Source organism: Mirounga angustirostris, unplaced genomic scaffold, assembly GCF_029215605.1.
Source record: "Mirounga angustirostris isolate CCGP_5_RB_7025 unplaced genomic scaffold, mMirAng1.0.hap1 SCAF_5, whole genome shotgun sequence".
In the NCBI taxonomy this organism is placed as follows: Eukaryota; Metazoa; Chordata; class Mammalia; order Carnivora; family Phocidae; genus Mirounga; species Mirounga angustirostris.
In genome coordinates, this window is record NW_026991713.1 from 165047086 (window position 1) to 165061538 (window position 14453).

Below are 14453 nucleotides of genomic sequence, written 5' to 3' on the forward strand. Positions count from 1 at the left end.
GATCCCAGGGTCCTGGGATCGAGCCCCGCATCGGGCTCCCTGCTCAGCAGGAAGCCTGCTTCTCCCTCTCCCCCTCCCCCTGCTTGTGTTCCCTCTCTTGCACTGTCTCTCTCTGTCAAATAAATAAAAAAATAAAATCTTAAAAAAAAAAAAGAAAAAAGAAAAGTGCACACGTGAATAGAATTTAATGAGTTTTCATGAAGTCAACAAACCGGGTAATTTCCAGGTCAGGACACAGAATATCACCGACTAGCCTCTCTCTAGTCCCCCTTGTGCCACCTCCCAGTCACTACTCCAGTCACTGTCCCCCCCCCCGGCCCCGTGGTCTGGGTGACACTTCTCCCAGAGCTTCTGCTACATATAATCCATGAGAGGCTTGCTGTCTAGTTTACAAAGCTGCACAGGTGGTTTATATGCAGAGATAGGTTTGAAAACCACTCCTGGAAGTCACACAATCTTTTTTGTTGTAAGTGCAGCTAGAGGATGCTTTGCTCCCAGTCTTGAGCTCAGCACCCGTAGCTGTCTGGCTGGGTTTACTGGCAGAGCAGGGGACACTTCCTGCATCTAGGGTCTGCAGAGCATGTGGGTGGGAGCTCCTAGGCTCAGGAAGCCCGACTGGTTGGTTCCAGCCTGGGCATGTGGCCCTCGCTCCCTGGCAGGGGTTCCGTGAAGAGGTATTTTTGGAAGGTGCAGGAATTCTGCAGCCATTTGGAAAATGCCTGCTCATAGGCTAGGCTGGATTTTCATTTTAAAATGATGATGTGGCTGAGGGGCCTGACCTGGCCAGTTTTCCTGGATCTAGGGGTGGGGAAAGTGCAGAGGCATGCTCTTTTCTTTTCCTTTTCTTTAAATTGTATCACCATTTTCTTTCTGTCTCAAATCCCTCTATCCCACAAGCTTCAAGAGCATTGTGAGGTGTCGCCTGCCGCTCATTGGCCCTTTGATGCTATTTGCAGGTAAGTGTTTCATTTTGTCCTAAGTCAGCCAGGACTTGGGGGTCACTTTAGGTTGGGCAAAAGTTTAATTTAACCCTCAATTCCCCAACAAGGATCTTTGCCTCTGGAGCCCTCACCCTGTCTCTCTGCCCTCCCAGGCAGGACCCTGAGTGCCTTTCTTTTCTCTTCCCCACGTCCCTCTCTGCTTTGCCTTGGTGGCCTTTATTGACAGCTGCGGCTTTTGCCATTCTCTCTATTCTTCACTCATCCATTCATTTAATGCGTGCTGGGCCTTGTGCTGGGCGCAGGACGGAGTGCTGGGCAGACACAACCACCTTCTGTCATCACCATTCCTGCCCTTACTCTTGAGACCTGCCTTTGTCCCCACTTCTCCACTTCCCACACTTCTCCCACAGCCATGTGTGTGCTCTCTGAAAGATCTCTGCTCCTTCACTTGCACTGCAAAGGTAGCCTGACTTCTCCATTTTCTGTTTCCAAGCCCCTTGCTCCCGACTCTCATTTCCAGCTCCCTTGGGCTGGGACAGAGAATAAAAAAGTAGGACCTGGCCTGATTCTCTTCCCCGTTTCTGAGGGCCTCTCCCCACTTCCACCTCTGCCACCATCCTCAGTCCATGCCAGATTCTGGAATGGCAATGCCATGAAGGGAGCTCTGCTGCACCCAAAACCAAATCAAAGCCAACATACCCATAAAGTAAAAGTGATGGAGGCCTGTGCTGCCCCTTTAGTTCTCCTCTAAGCCTGAACGTTCCTAGGTGTATTGACCAGACTTTCCTTCCAGGAGGTGAGATAATATGGTCCTCACTCACCCTGGGCCAGGCCTTCCTGGGAGATGAATCCCCACGTGGGAGCTGTGCGAGGCTGGCCTTAGGGGGCAGTGGCTTCCAGGCTGCCCCTGGGGTGTCAGCGGCCACTTGTCCACATCCTCTCTTTTCTTGGGCTCCTGGGGGCTGCCTAGGCTGTTTGGAAGAAACAAGCTCTGAGTCCTTTGAATTGCCTCTTGATTGCTCAGGGGATGAAGCTGTTTGTGCCCTCAGGTGAGGTTATCTGAGCCTGAGCAGATCACCTGGAAGAGGTAAGGCTGAAGAGGTAAAATTCATACAGCATGTTCACACTATGTATAATATGTGGCTTATGAAATTACACAAAGCCACGTACACGTCATGTGAACCAGAGGTTCATATAGGCTTGAATGGTAGGTTTTGCAGAAGAGAGGGTTTTTTTTTTTAATTCTGAATTTATTTATTTTTTTTTTACTTTTTTTAAAGATTTTATTTGTTTGAGAGACAGATAGCGACAGAGATAGCGAGAGAGAGCACAAGCGGGGAGGAGAGGGAGAAGCAGGCTTCCCAGTGAGCAGGGAGCCCAACGCGGGGCTCCAACCGAGGACCCTGAGATCATGACCCGAGCCGAAGGCAGACACTTAACCAACTGAGCCACCCAGGAGCCCCCTGAATTTATTTTAAATAGGTAAGCCAAGTACATGACACAAACTTCCAAAAAGTGCCTGAGTATATAGATATAGTGAAAAATAAGTCTCTTTCCCACTCCTGTCCCCAAGCTCTTCAGTTTTCCATCCAGAAACAACCACTGCTGTAGTTTACTGTGCATCCTTCCAGAGATCATTTCTGAAAATTACAAGCATGTGTGTGTGGGGGTGGGTGGGTGTGTGTCCTTAAAAAAATGCAAATGGACATATTATATACACTGTTTTTAACTTTGTTCTTTTCACTTAAGAGTATATTTTGGAGTCTTTTTTCTTAACATATACTGTGTGAGTTGGGGGTAGATTTAGAAAGCAGAAAAAACTTTTCCCAAACGACTCTGAGCTTTGCTTCACTTCAAGCAGCTCCTTGATTCTGGCTGCCTTTTACAGTGTGGCCCCTGGGCCACCTAAAGCTGTCCTGCTCTGGGAGACATCCTGCCATGTGACAGGCAGGGAGCCCACCTCCCTGCCAGATTCCACGGAAGCGATCTGTGTCCTCTATTCTTCCTGGATCCCCCACATCTGGAATTTGTTCTCATAGTTTACTAGGTGAGATATAAGCACCAGCCCCTCACCTGGCTACTCAGTTGTTGTTTTTTTAGGTCTTGTAGTTGGGTGAAGTATTTTTGGGGCAATAAGAAGGGCATCTCAGTTGCAGTTCTGTTTTGTGGAGGAAAGGGGCAGGCAGGTGGCTTCAGGTCATGGTGAGCACTTTTCCTGAAGGGGTCTGGAATGCAGGAAGTGGATTGGGACATAGCCCTTAACGTTAAAAGACTGGTTAAATGACTTTGGGGGCAGCCCTCGGGTCTTCCTATAATTACTTTGTGGAGCCATCTCCTTCCTTCCCTTTCTCTTGCTCTAGGCCTGCTGATCTTGCTCATTTTCTTTTGATGAGCTTTGTAATCCTAGTGGTCCATTTCTTCTGCCCCAAAGCAGCTTGGGTCAGATCAGATCATCTTCTTCATTTGATTTAGATGTTCTAAAGAAAAATATCATGGTGGGTATTTGTTTAAATTTCTTCAGATCAAATTGCTTACAAGATTTTGCTAACTGAATAAAGAAAAACAAAGTTAGATATACTGATCCCTTGTTCTTAGGCAGCAGAGCCAGGGGCTTTCAGAGGTTTGTGATCTCATTTTAATTTTTGAAAAAGTAATAGCTTTGGGGCACCTGGCTGGCTCAGTTGGTGGAGCATGCAACTCTGGATCTAGGGGTTGTGAGTTCAAGCCCCATGCTGAGTGTAGAGATTACTTAAAAATAAAATCTTAAAAAAAAGTAACAGCTTTACTGAGATATAATTCACATGCCATACAAGTCCTCTATTTAAAGTACACAATCCAATGGTTTTTAATATATGCACAGGGCGCCTGGGTGGCTCAGTTGGTTAAGCGACTGCCTTCGGCTCAGGTCATGATCCTGGAGTCCCGGGATCGAGTCCCGCATCGGGCTCCCTGCTCAGCAGGGAGTCTGCTTCTCCCTCTGACCTTCCTCCTTCTCATGCTCTCTGTCTCTCATTCTCTCTCTCTCAAATAAATAAATAAAATCTTTAAAAAAATATATATATATATGCACAAAATTGTGTAACCATCACACAATCGATTTTAGGACATTTTCATCAATCACCCCTAAAGGAAACCCCATACCCATTAGCCGTCACTTCCCGTTTTCCCCAATCCCCTCAGCCTGAGGCACTTACTAATCTACTTGCTATCTCTATGGATTTGCCTATTTCGAACATTTTATGTAAATGGACTCATACCATATGGGGTCTTTTGTGACTATTTTCTTTCACAGTGTAATATTTTCAATATTATAATCCACATTGTAGCATGTATCAGAACTTCATTCCTTTTTTATGGCTAATATTTCATCCTATGGCTATACCAAATTGTTTATTAATCAGTTGATGGACATCTGGGTTGTTTTCACTTTATTGGCTATTATGAATAATGTTGCTGTGAGCATTCAGGTGCAAGTGTTTGTGTGGACCTCACTCGAACACTACAGCAACTCTCTAAGATACAGATTTTACAGATCTCATTCTGTAGCTAACAAAACATTCCAATGTGGTTGACAGGAATTTTGAATATCTTTATTAGATTCCTGAACCCATGCTTTTTGCAAGCTCTCTTTTGTCTGTCAGGAAGAGGAGGTAAAGCAATCAAAGCATTTATTTGAAGGAGAGACATGGAGTCCACTGAAATTCAAAGTGTGCTCTGAATTTCAAGGATGCAGAAGATCAGGCAAGAGCCACAAGGTTACATAATTCGTTTCAAAATAATTATGATTGCTGCTGAGTTTAAACTTACTATCCAATACATGACTGACCAGCTGTCAGGTGTTAACATCTTCCATTTCACTGCAAAGTAGAAGGTTAAGTGGAGGAGATGGTGGAATTGAAACTAACAAGCTGCAATGGACGGAGTAGAAAGTTTGAGGTGTTCCCAGAATTGAACTAGGCCCTACTTCCCCAATGTGTTCTCGACTCTAGAGTGACTCTGTGACAATGCTCACTTCATTTTGAATTTTCTTTCACAGTTCACAGAACTGATAATCGCTTTGACAGAACCTGGTGTGGATATGTCAGTAGGAAGGAATCATAAACATCAACTGTTAATTTTCAGTTGGGAAATTTCAGCCCTCTCCCCAATGTCTCTCTTCCCTTCGCCTTTTCTCCAATCCCAGTTTTCACTTCTCTCAAGTATCAGTTCCCCGCCCCTATGGTTGGGACAGAATATCCTATCACTCACTCACACTTTTTTTTTTTTTTTAAGATTTTTAAAATTTATTTGTCAGAGAGAGAGAGCACAAGCAGGGAGAGCAGCAGGCAGAGGGAGAGGGAGAAGCAGGCTCCCCGCGGTGCAGGGAGCCCAACGCGGGACTCGATCCCAAGATCCTGGGATCATGACCCGAGCCCAAGGCAGACGCTCAACCGACTGAGCCACCCAGGCGCCCCTCGCTCACACTTCTGCGTGGAATGCAATATTGTGTGAATTTGCTATGTGCTCTTGAGTTCTCGCCAATGAGATGAAAGCTCCTCCGCCAGCAGGGGCCACAGAGGTGGTATTCGAAGCAGCGGACATGCAGAAAGAGGACTTCTTGGAAAAAGCTCCTTTTCCTGTAGCGTGCCAGGCTTTCACGGATGAAGGCCGCTCACGTAGGGGTTGGGGCGGCGTGGACCGCACACCAGCCCGGTTCCCCCCCAGCTAGGTCAAACGCGCCGTCGCTAGGGCAACGACCAGTCCAGGCAGGTGGCAGCTCCGGAGCCCTAGAGGGGGACGCAGGAACCCCCACCGGCCGCGACGTCAGACCCATCCCGCCCTTTAACGCCTGCGGGACCCCGTGCTACTCCGAACGCCGCCTCCCGCGAGCTGTAGCTGGCGAAAACCACCAATCAGAGAAGCCGACACATCGCCCGGGCCGGGCGTGCAGCAACCAATCGCTGCATTCGTGTGATCCCGGGCCCGCCTGCGAGGCTGGCGGCTGGCGCTGAGGCGGCGGCGGCGGGAGTCGCTGCTGAGGCAGCCGCGGGCGCGGGTCGCGTCGGCGCTGCTCTGCGGGGCCGGGCCAGGCTGGCTGCAGCTGGAGCCTGGCGGTGAGGGCGGGCTCCCGGGGCAGGCGGAATGGCCCCCACCTAGGGCAGCGGGAGAGGCGGCTGAGCGCAGGATGCTGGGGAGGCGGCGCGGCGGCTCCTCACTCATCCCAGGTAAGGGGGACGCCGCGCTCGCTGTGGCGTGGCTCGGAGCGCCGCCCCGGCCCCGCCGCCTTCCAGTCGCCGCCCACCTGGCTCCGGGCGCCGGCCGGCTCTGTCCTGGCATCCCTTGGCCCAGCGTCCCCTCCTGCCCCCACATCCCCCCATCTGCCCCGGGCCAGTTGTCCAGCCCCGCCCCCTAGCGCGGCGCCCCTCGCCCTGGCGGGCCGGCTGCTGCACCCACGCCCGCTCCCCTTCCCCCAGCGCCTGCGTGTCCCGGTCTCCGCTGCGCGGTCACCCCGCTAGCCCCCGCCGTGGTCGGCCCCCCGCCTCCTCCTCTCTCATCTTCGCTCCCTTCCTCTCCTCTCCGTCCGCTCTCCTTTCGCGGCGCTGGCACCGTTTCCCAGCCTCTGCTGCAGTCCTTCGGGGCGCCTTCCGTGGATGAACCCCCCCGCCCCCGCAGCCCATCCCGTCGGGATCAGATCAGACTTTTGCCCTCACTTAAACCTGGGCTTCTCTTCCGCAGAATCACCCTCTTCCCTGCCTTTTAATGCCATATCCTCCGTACCTTTCAGTCGCCCCCCCAACCCCCATGTCCCTTGGGTTTTGCCCTTTTGTTCCCAGATGCCTTCCTCTACCAGCTCACCCCTTCTCCCCTCACTTTCATCAACCACTTCTTTTCCTTTACACTTAAACCTTCAGACACTCTAATACTCTCCTGAATACCAGATCTGTAGTTTTAACATCATAATTCGCCTTTCAGTGAGCTGCACAGTTAACATGTAAAGCGCCTTGCTCAGAACCTGGCACACAGTAGGCCTGCCACACAGTGGGTGCTTATGCGTGTTAGTCTCTTCCTCCTTCCAGGTCTTCGTACTTTCCAGATGGTGGTAGCAAGAGGTCCAGTATCCAGAGGGGTTGGATCCACTGTTGGAAGAGTGGTATGGGAGATGGCAGGACAAATTATTGAACTCCCAAGTGTGAGAAAGAGATTAAATTGTCAGTTTTTACTCACTGTATTTATTCAGGAAAAAAAAGTGAATTTTGCTATTTTTGTGTCAAATATTGTTTTATGTTATTTGGCTTTGTAAAGGATTCTTAGGGAACTTCACAGTGTAATTATTCCCTTACACCCCCCCCCTTCAAACTAATAACATTGTATGTAAGAAGTGTTTTACTTGTTTATCTCTCAGCTGGATAGTACAATTCTGCAGTGAATTTTCATCCTTTAAGAGCCTATGGGAATCGGGTTTAGAATTCTTGGAATCAGATGCTAGAGGGATCAAAAATGCTTAGGAGTGAAAGTTCTAACAAGTTCTGTAAGAGTGAGAGAGTAATTATCTCTCCCTTTCCCCAACACTCTTTCTGGCAATCAGAGGAAGTAGCTACATATTTTTTAAAGTGAAATAAGTTTGACTTTTGAAAATTATAAAAACAATGTTACTGGCCTCAGCCCATTCTTGCCACATTTGCTTTAATGGTCTACAAGCCAGGATGAATCTAAACAGTTGCTTTTTCTTCTCCTAGGATCTCCAGAGCAGACTGGAGAAAATCATGTAAGTGAGCTGCTGGTGCTGTTCTAGACTTCTGGATTCTGACTTTACTCATACTGGCTGGAGATCCTTTGATTTACCCCATAGCATATTCTTATATACTAAAACCTGAATGGTTTTTATAGATTTTTACCGTTCTCCTCTCTTTGTCCTACTCTTGATACTTCTTCATTGCTTATTTTGCAATAAGCAGAAAATTCACAGAAGAAATTGGTGGACTTTAGCCCTGAACTAGTAAGGGTCTGTCATTTTTCGTGTGTCTATACCTGCCTGATTTCTGATCTCCTTTCCTTTTACCAGAGGAAAAAAAGGCCCTCCTTTCTAAGGCTAACATCTTTTTTTTTTTTTTTTAAGATTTTATTTATTTTATTTTTTTGACAGAGAGAGACATAGCTAGAGCAGGAACACAAGCAGGGGGAGTGGGAGAGGGAGAAGCAGGCCTCCCGCAGAGCAGGGAGCCCGATGTGGGACTCCATCCCAGGACCCTGGGATCATGACCTGAGCCGAAGGCAGACGCTTAACGACTGAGCCACCCAGGCGCCCTAAGGCTAACATCTTTGATCTCCTCTGTATTCTCATTTTTTTCTCCTCCTGCGTGTATGGTCAGGTTTATACCTTCCAGAACAAAAACAAAAAACCTTCTCTTGATGCTTCCCTCTTTTTTCATTTTCTCTGATTAGTGTGGTCTTCCTTAGAGTTTCAGTTTTTGCTCTTTTCTCTGTTCTCTAATTTCCTTGTGTGATTACACTTCTATCATGGCTTCGAATAGCACCTGTATACATACTGTTTTCAAAGATGTGTATTTTTCTTGAGTGAGCACAAAGAAGTGCCCATTTTTCTTGAGTTTCACGTTTTCTTTATTTTCATCTATCTTGTGGATAACTAAACTTGGATACTGAGTACTCCAAACTTGGTTATCTTTTTCTTTCCCTTCCCTCTACTCACATAGCCCCCTCAAGCACATATAAATACTCCTTTTCCTATTTTAGGCCTTCACCCTAGAAACCTTAGAATCCTCTTCTCTCCTCACAGTGAGTCTGTCTTTGCTCATATTGTGTCTACCTGAAATCTTTTTCTTTCTCTCCTCACTGCCAGGAGATTGGTTGAGGCCTGGGTTATGTTTTTCCCAAACAGAGATGGTCATTTCCAATCCAAGCACTGCTTCATTCATTCATTCATTTACGCAGGCACTACTTTAAAACCACCTGGGGAGCTTTTAAAGGCTAAGGATGAGGGGATGAAGGCTTTCACAGAGATTCTGATTCAGTTGGTTTGGTGTGGGGCCAGACCTTGTCATTTAAAAAATGCTTCCCTGGGCATCTGGGTGGCTCATTCGGTTAAGCGTCTGCCTTCAGCTCAGGTCATGATCTCGGGGGTCCTGGGGTCGAGCTCCATGTTAGGCTCCTGCTCAGTGGGGAGTCTCCTCCTTTCCACCCCCTCTGCTCGTGCTCTCTCAAATAAATAAAATCTTAAAAAAAACAACATCATGCTTCCCATGTGATGGTAATATGCAGCTAGGGCTGAGAACTGAACTGAGAGCTTGAGGAGGAACTGATAGAACCCTGAGGAATTACAGTATTTAACTCATCATTTAAAAATTAGGATAAATGTCATTTTTGTTGGCATGGTTAGTTAGTTCCTTACTTTCTTGGCACTTGGTATATGTACCTGTTAAAGTACATACCATTTTATTTAAATTATTTCTCGTGGGCCCATTCTTGTCATGACTAGGAATTCCTTGAGGTCTAGGACCGTGCCAGCTGTTTCTTCTGCACAACTCACGACCCTTCTGACAGCAAATATGTGGGCTTTCCCCCTACAGTTCTCCAACTGTCCAGACACCTATTGGGTGTCCTACAATTTAACCCAGTTATGACAACTACCTACCTGGAGTTAGTGCAGACCACACAGATGAAGAACTTAGCCCCCACCCACCTCCTCCATACCCCACTGCTATGCTAGTTGCAAGTCCCAGGTTGTGATGTGTACTTTTGACCAACTGGCTATAAATTGGGGCTTCCCACAACCCCCTCCTCAGGTCAATAATTTGCTGTAATGACTCACAGAACTCCGGAAAGCTCTTTACTGAACCATTACCTGCTTATTATAAAGGGTATACTCAGGAACAGCAAATGGAAGAGATGCCTAGGGCAAAGTATGTGGGAAGCGGCATGGAGCCTCCATGAGCTTTCCCTGGGGGGCACCATCCTCCCGGGACCTCCATGTGTTCACCAACCCAGAAGCTCTCTGAATCCCTTCAGTTAGGATTTTTATGGAGGCTTCATTATGTAGGTGTAATCATCGGTTGTTGGTGATAAACTCGATCTGCAACCCTTTTACCCCATCCTGAAGTCAGGGGTTGGTTCTTCTGGCAACCAGCCCCCATCCTCCAAGATATGGTTGAAGGGCTTATTATGAGTAACAAAAGATGCTCCTCTCACCCCATCAAGAAATTCCAAGGGTTTTAGGAACTCTGTGTCAGGAGCCAGGGATAAAGACCTAATTTATATTCTGTAATAATTCTTATATCACAGTATTGTAATACCTTATTTATCTCTTTGTCACTGCTTTGTACAGTACTTAGTATATTTTAAAAACTTGATAAAAGTTAGTTGAATGGATCAGTTGATAAATAATGTAAAACAGATCTTGAATTCACGGTTTTGCAAGATGACCATCTGTTTCTTTCTTGACTGATTAACAGGTCACTAGTCATACTTGCATAGTCATTCTTGTTTAAAAAAACACACATTTGCTCTTATGATTTGGCTTTTAACCTGGCTAAGCTAGTACATGATTATAGAGGTTCATTCAGGCTTCCTCTTTAGTAGATACTATTTAAAATAGACTTTATGGATGGTTGAGACATATGTATCTTCCATCTTTTTTAAACAAATAGCTCTGATTTTAGGCTTACAAGCTTTGGAATTTTCAAGTAGAACAAAAACTGTAAAATTTTGATAAAAGATCTTGAACAGTGGAAGAACTATTTCTTTTTAAGAGAATTAAGAAAGTAGGGAATATGCATTAAGCTATCTACATACATGAATCTCATTGGCATTGGTGTTGGTGAGGGGGGAATCTGTAATTCCCAAATATTTAATTACTGTTATAAGAAAAACCTCATATAATGGTACCATATATTTTGTAGTAAGTTAGAACTAAGATATAAACTATAGAGTTGTCTTTTGTTCTTTAGTTTTCTTACGATTTTTGTCAGCTGTTTCTCTTTATAGAATTTGTGGTTGACGGTTCCTTACTTTTAGCATTTGAAAATGGTGTGCTACCTTCTTCAGACCTCCAGGATTTTAGGTGAGGAATCCTCTGTCATTGGAATTTATGTTTCCCTATAGGTGATGTATCCTTTCTCCTTGGCTGCTTTATTTTGTTTTATTTTATTTATTGATTTTTTAAAAAGATTTTATTTATTTGTCAGAGACAGAGAGAGCACAAGCAGGGGGAGCGGCAGGCAGAGGGAAAGGCAGGCTCCCCGCTGAGCAAGGGGCCCAATGCGGGACTCTATCCCAGGACCTTGGGTTCATGACCTGAGCCAAAGGCAGACGCTTAACCACCTGAACCACCCAGGCATTCCTCTCCCTGGCTGCTTTAAAGGCTTTTTCTTTGTCCTTAGTTTTCAGAAGTTTAATTATGATATGTCTTGGCATGAATTTGTTTGGGCTTGTCCTATTTGGAGTTCTTAGCTTTTTTTTAATTAATATTTTTTTAAGTAGGCTCCATGCCCAGTGAGGGGCTTGAACTCACAACCCTGAGATCAAGAGTTCCATGCTCTACTGAGTGAGTCAGCCAGGCGCCCCTCTATTAGCTTTTGAACTGTAAGTTTATGTCTTTTGCCATTTTGGATGTTTCAGCGATTTTTAGTATAAATTTTCCTTTTTTTTTAGAATAATTTTTCGGCAGCTCTCTTTCCTTTCTTTCTGTGACTGTGAGAATACAACTCTTAGATCTTTTGTTACTGTCCTACAGTGCATGAGACATTTTTTTCTTCTTTTGTTTAGATTGGGTAATTCCTGTTGTTCTGCTTTCAGTTTCAACTTCACTTGTTTTTCTCTTGTATTCAATCTGTGATTGAGCCCATCTATTGACTTTTTTTTTTAAGATTTTATTTATTTAGGGCGCCTGGGTGGCTCAGTTGGTTAAGCGACTGCCTTCGGCTCAGGTCATGATCCTGGAGTCCCTGGATCGAGTCCCGCATCGGGCTCCCTGCTCGGCAGGGAGCCTGCTTCTGCCTCTGACCCTCCCCCCTCTCATGTGCTCTCTCTCTCTCATCCTCTCTGTCTCAAATAAATTAAAAAAAAAAAATCTTTATATAAAAAAAAGATTTTATTTATTTGACACAGAGAGAGAGAGAGAGAGAGCAAAAGCAGGGGGAGCGGAGGCAGAGGGAGGGAGAAGCAGGCTCCCCAAGGAGCAAGGAGCCCAACACGGGGCTTGAACGCAGTTGCTTAACCAGCTGAGCCACCCAGGCGCCCCATCTATTGACTTTTTGTTTGGGTTATTTTTCAGTTCTGTAATTTCCATTTGATTCTCTTCTGTATCTGCTATTTCTGGTAAACTTTATTTTGTTGTTTGTTTCAGTAGTAGATCATTGCTCATTAAAGCATGATGGCTACTTTAAAATCTGTGTCAGGTAATTCTGACATTTGATTCATGTGTGGCATTAGTATATGTTAATTGTCTTTTTTATTCAAGTTGTATTTTCCTGATTCTTGGTATGATTATTGACTTTTGATTATATCCTGGACATTTTTGATATTTTGTTTGAGACTGTGAATCCTTTTTTTTTTTTTTAAAGATTTTATTTATTTATTTGACAGAGAGAGACACAGCGAGAGACGGAGCACAAGCAGGGGGAGTGGGAGAGGGAGAAGCAGGCTTCCCGCCGAGCAGGGAGCCCGATGCGGGGCTCGATCCCAGGACCCTGGGATCATGACCTGAGCCGAAGGCAGACGCTTAACGACTGAGCCACCCAGGCGCCCCGAGACTGTGAATCCTATTTAAATCTTTGGTTTTAGTAAGCAGTCACCCCAAGAGGTTTAGTGTATAGGTCCCAGCCTACTTTTTTTTTTTTTTTTGGTAGCAGCTTTGTTGAGTTATGTCACATACCATACATTTGCCCACTTTAGGTATGAAATTTTGTAAAATTACTACAGTCAATTTTAGAACATTTTCATTACCCCACAAAGAAACTGCATACTCCTTATCTGTTACTCCCAACTGTCCCACTCCATCTCTAGGCAACTACTGATCTATTTTCTGTTTCTGTAGATTTGCCTGTTCTAGACATTTCATGTAAATGTAAAAATACAATATATACTCTTTTGTTACTGGTTTCTTTCACTTAGCATAATGTTTTTTTTCAGTGTTCTTCCATGTGCTGGTTTCTTTGTATCGCTGAATAATATTCTGTTTTATAGATATAATGCTTTTTACTTGTCCATTAATCGGTTGATGAGTGTTTAGATTGTTTCCACTTTTTGGATATTATGAATAATGCTGCTATGAACATTTGAGTTCAAGTTTTTGTGTGGACATGAATTGCTGGTCATATGGTAATTCTAGAACCCTAAATCTAACATTTTGAGGAATTGCCAGATTGTTTTCCGAAGTGGCTGCCCAATTTCATATTTCTGCCAGCAGTGTATGAAGGTTCCAATTTCTTAGCTTCCTCGCTAACACTTGTTATTATCTGACTCTTTGATTCTAGCCATCCTAATGGGATGAAGTAATATTTTGTGGTTTTGATTGCATTTCCCTGATGGATAATGATGTTGAGCATATTTTCATGTACTTTTTGGCTATTTGTATATATTTGGGGAAATCTCTATTCCTTTGACCATTTTAAAATTAAGTAGTCTTTTTATTGTTATGTCTTTATATATTCTAGTACTTAATCAACTATATAATTTGCAAATACAGATGTCCCGTTCTGTCAGTGTCATTTCACTTTCTTGATGGTATCCTTTCAAGCACAGAGGTTTTTAATTTTGTGAACTTCAATTTATTTATGTTTTCTTTTCTTGCTTATGCTTTAGGTTTCTTTTGTTGTTGTTAAGTAGGCTCCATGCCTAACATGGGGCTTGAAGTCACAACCCCAAGATCAAGAGTCACATGTTCCAGCAGCTGAGCCAGTCAGGCACCCCCTTTAGGCTTCATATTTAAGAAACCATTGCCTGATTCAGGGTCATGAAGACTTAATCTTATGTTTTCTTCCAAGAGCATTAGAGTTTCAGCTCTTACATTTAGGTGTTTGATCTTTTTTGTGAATTTTGTATATAGTGTAAGATAGGGGTCTAACTTCATGTTTTTACTTTAGATGTTCAGTTATCTTAGCACCATGTGTTGAAAAAACCATTCTTTCCTCTGAATTATCTTGGCACCTTTCTCCAGTTGGAATTTTGGCAGGGATTGCATTGACCCTGTAGATCAAGTTGAGGAATATTGCTATCTTAACGGTATTAGTCTTCCAGTCCATGAACATGAAATGTCTTTTCATTCGTTTAGATCTTTTTCTTTAAGATTTTATTTATTTGAGAGCGAGAGAGAGCATGAGTGCAAGCACATGAGTGGGGGGAGGGGTAAAGGGAGAAGGAGAAGCAGAGTCCCCGCTGAGTAGGGAGCCCAATGTGGGGCTCGATCCCAACACCTTGAGACCATGACCTGAGCCAAAGGCAGGCGCTTAACCAACTGAGCCACCCAGGCGCCCCCATTTATTTAGATCTTCTTAAATTTCTTTCAGTAACGTCTTCTAG

General features: G+C 44.8%; 1 protein-coding gene across 8 annotated transcripts in view; it reads left to right on the forward strand.

Annotated features, from left to right (window-relative positions):
- Positions 1-933: 933 nt before the first annotated feature.
- Positions 934-14453, forward strand: part of TPST1 (tyrosylprotein sulfotransferase 1) — a 164376-nt gene continuing 150856 nt past the window's right edge. For 2 of the 8 annotated variants that reach the window (XM_064593063.1, XM_064593062.1), the window contains exon 1: positions 5932-6145. The gene's annotated coding sequence lies outside the window, so the exon portion shown is untranslated. Of the gene's footprint in view, positions 957-5924; positions 6146-7055; positions 7072-7657; positions 7687-10919; positions 10996-14453 lie in introns of those variants that run through there. The other 6 variants (XM_064593060.1, XM_064593057.1, XM_064593059.1 and 3 more) reach the window with 6 other exon arrangements.